Genomic DNA, 3968 nt, shown 5'->3' with positions numbered 1-3968 from the left:
CTTGTTGCCCGGGGGGATACAGTTGGTGGTTCTGACCGTGGAACGTAGGACCCGGCGCGGGGAAGCCTGAGCTGGTTCTAGTTACTTTGTTTGCAAAGCACTTGTCTTGTCTTTGGAATCTTTGTGTATGTAACCAACGTTGGGAAGAGCCAGCGTTTTCTCCTCCAAAACACTGCGAGGGGTAACTTTATACGTAAGAAACAAGTGGGCGTTCACATCCATCTCTTTTCCAACCACTGAGTTTTGGTTGTGTTTCCTTTCTTTAAGTTTGTCTCGTTCTGAAGTGATAACAAAAAAAACAAACAAAAAAAAGACCATAGCCAATTACACAAAGTATACTCTAGTCTCAGTCCTGCCATTAGTTAGCTTAAGTCATGTAATTTTTCTAGGCCTCATTTTTCTCATGTGATGTTTTTTCTTTGAAAAAGTAAAGTTTCTAGAAGTCTCTAATCTCTGTGTCATAGTTCAGCTTGGAGAAAACCTGTTCTTATCCAAACTCCATGACATTGTATTTCCAGCTCCAACTTTGGACTTTGAGTGAGTTGGGGGCAACTTTTTAAGGATATTTTCACACAGCTTTTTTAGTTAATATCAGTCTAGCTGACTTGTCATACTCAGACTTTCTCCCATATTCTTTTACCAGTGTGTTCCTTAGTCATATATATAAAGACTGTTGTGGGAAAAATGACCTCCTGGGTCAGCTTACTGCATGGTCATCGACACAGGGCAGGGAGTAAGATTCTGTGGATTTTACAGAAGCAGATACAGGTTTCATTATCCATGTCCTCTCCCCTTTCATCTTACGAAAACAGCAGGCTTTTCTTGGAGAACTGCCAGATAATGCCATCCTGCCTCCTCACGGCCCCGGGGATGAGTCGCCCAGGGACTGAACTCCAGTAAAGCAGGTGATTGGCTCATGGGTAGGCATCTGACCTCGGCTAAGTCTATCAGACTCCTCCCCAGGACTTTTGTCTCAGAGAGAAATGGAAGAATTGTCTTTTCTCTCTGGAATTTCTAAGCTGGGGAGATATGACTCTGGGACTCCCAGTGACCATCCAGCACAAGAAGAGACTTTCTGTAAAATAAAGTCTTGCAGAGGTAAGCAGGGCTGAGCCATGGAGAGAGAGCTGGAACCCTGCTGATACTCTGGAACTTCCAGATCCAACTGTATCTGAATATGGCTGCATCCCTGAATTTCTAGTACTTGTTTGTTGAGGTTGTTGTTGTTGTTTGGTTTTTGTTTTTAAATTTCCTTTGACTATTTTGAATTTGTTTTCAGTAATGTGCATTTGAAAGCATCATAGCTAAAAGAGCTAATTTCCTACATTAATGTCAGGTTTGCTGACTGGCATTCCTTAAGTGAAAAATCATATCCGCTATTTTCTTTAAATAAAATCCTTCTAGCTCAGGTCTGAGATATTCAAAAATCTGCCTTCTACCCCCCCCTCTTTCCAACATTTACTATATCACCTTGAAGCATTTGTGACCACATCTTTCCCATCTAGACGCAGTTGAGAGAGAGAGCAAATACTTCTGATATAAACTGCAACCTCTACGCCTCCTACCTGGAAGCTTTAGAACATACTTGATTCTTGTCATTAAAGCAAATCTTTTGTTGTTGTCTCCAGGGCACAGAAGCATTTTCATGGCATAATGGAGTACAAAGTACATTAAGCCTAACTCTACTTCTCACCCTCTTTTACTTTAAATAGGCAGAAAAGAACAATCTCAAACACATTTTCCCAACAAATAAAATACATATACGATTATGTTTAGAAGACGTTTATGCAACATATAGTTAGACTGATTAATTAATGGACCTTTCGCCAATTGGCACAGTAAATATATATGTTCAATGTGCTTAATTAAAAAGAAGACAATAACATATTTTTACAGGTTAATTATCTGAGAAGAGTATTGTGCCAGCACACTTGATGCTACAGTATTTCATGCTTGACAGGTAACCTTCTTTCAATTATATTTACTGCTAAATGTTTCTTGGATCAAGCTATTAAATTATAAGGTCAAAAGTAAAATGATATGAAATTACAATGATAAAGGGACACATATCCCACTTTATGAGAATCGAAGTTCTAATTTCTTTTCAATACTACTAGTAGTGACCACAGTACTAATTTGAGCCCTTACTATGAGCCACTGTGCCCATATACATTTAGTTCTTACAGTAGTTCTGCAAAGGGCATATAATAATCCACACTGTAAAGCTGAAGAAAGTGCTTCTCATAGCTGAAAGTCACATAGCTGGTGAGTGGCAAAGTCTAGATTCAAACTTGAGTCGTCTGACAATGCCCAGGTTGTTGACCACTATGTACACTGCTCAGTTGTTGCACCAATAAAGAAGTGCTTGAAATAATTATAGATTTGCCTACCCTGAAACTGCAGTGATTTAAAGACATCAAAGTTGCCAGTTGCTTAACCACATCTACTTACAGTAAGAAATTACATTTTATTTCATTTCTAAAACAAGATTAATTCTGCAGACCCATCGAAACTTGAGCACACAAATCCTACCTGCAAATGAAAGATGCTTGTTTTCCATTATTCAACAGATGGCCCTGTACAGAGGCAATAAATATATAGTAGAATTTTCATTCAAATAAATGAGAAGAGAGGTTTCTTCTTGTCCTGATTCAGTGCCCATCATTATGGATTATGATGGCTCTTCCCAAACTTTACTTCAGTCACTCCACTCTTTCTACAAAACTCCAGTAATGGAATCCATCATTCAGATATATGTGCAAAGCGAAAGGACTGTATTAATACAGTTGCTGAAAGTCACGTTGATAGAGCACAGGAAATACATCCTAATAAATGCAACATTAATGTTTGTGTGGGCCTTGGAGTGAGGGGTAGAAGAATTTTCAGTTTAATGGAACATTTTGCCTCTTGCTATGAAAGTGTGGCTTAATAGTCTTGTAATTGGTCATTTACAGAATCCTCCATCTCTGGGTTTCATGCTTTCTTTACTCTGCAGCTGTTGATTCCTTCTCTTGTTCTGGATGGAGGATAGCAACGAAGCCACTTCAAAGGGCTCAGCCTGCCTTTTTGTGTTATTGTTTAGATGAAGATATTTCCATTTATTAAAGCACACTATTTAAACATTTTTATCATGTTTCAAACTTGACTGTGTTCTGAAGGTATGAGCACAGGCAGACATAATGGGGGATGTTTTCCAGGAGAGAACATACCCTTATCAAAGGAATTATCAGAATTTTCATGTATGGATTGAGAATCAAATTCTGGAGTTAGATCTGAATTTAAATTCATACTCACAACTTATTACCAGTCTCATCTTGATCAAACGGTTACCACACTTCTCATCAATTTCCTTATCTTTGAAAGCAGAATAAGAGAAGTATGCCTGGTGGAGTTACACATAAAGCTCATCTGATAGAATATTCATAAGGATTTTGCACAAAATATACATGGAAATATTTTAGCACCGAGTTTAGCATGCGATTCGTCTTCAATACATTTAAGAGCTATTATTTTATTATTATTATGCTATCATTAAATATCACTATTACTTAAATGTCATTATTGCTAAAATTGCTGTAAAACTACCGCAATAACACATGATGAATTCCCCTCTTCTGTTTCCTTTGTTTAAATGGAAAATATGTATATAAATCTAGACAGAGAACACTTTAGTGGTCCTATTCAGTGGAGTGAGAATTTCCATGGCACTGATGAAAACAAATCCTGAATTGCATGGACTTAAGATAGCAGAGAGGGGCTTCCCTGGTGGCGCAGTGGTTGAGAGTTTGTGAGCTGATCTGGGAAGATCCCACATGCTGCGGAGCGGCTGGGCCTGTGAGCCATGGCTGCTGAGCCTGCGCGTCCGGAGCCTGTGCTCTGCAACGGGAGAGGCCGCAACAGTGAGAGGCCTGCGTACCGCAAAGAAAAAAAAAAAAAAAAGATAGCAGAGCGGCTAAGAGATTTGAAGT

General features: G+C 38.8%; 1 long non-coding RNA gene across 1 annotated transcript; it reads left to right on the top strand.

Moving 5' to 3' along the window:
• The first annotated feature begins 997 nt into the window (after positions 1–997).
• Positions 998–3181, top strand: LOC132508599 (uncharacterized). The gene is made up of 3 exons (XR_009536693.1): positions 998–1098; positions 1897–1960; positions 2996–3181. It is a non-coding gene; the product is annotated as an uncharacterized LOC132508599 (long non-coding RNA).
• Positions 3182–3968: the final 787 nt, after the last annotated feature.

Source organism: Lagenorhynchus albirostris, chromosome 2, assembly GCF_949774975.1.
Source record: "Lagenorhynchus albirostris chromosome 2, mLagAlb1.1, whole genome shotgun sequence".
NCBI lineage: Eukaryota > Metazoa > Chordata > Mammalia > Artiodactyla > Delphinidae > Lagenorhynchus > Lagenorhynchus albirostris.
Note: the sequence above shows the minus strand (reverse complement) of the source record. Positions and strands in the feature narration are given on the sequence as shown.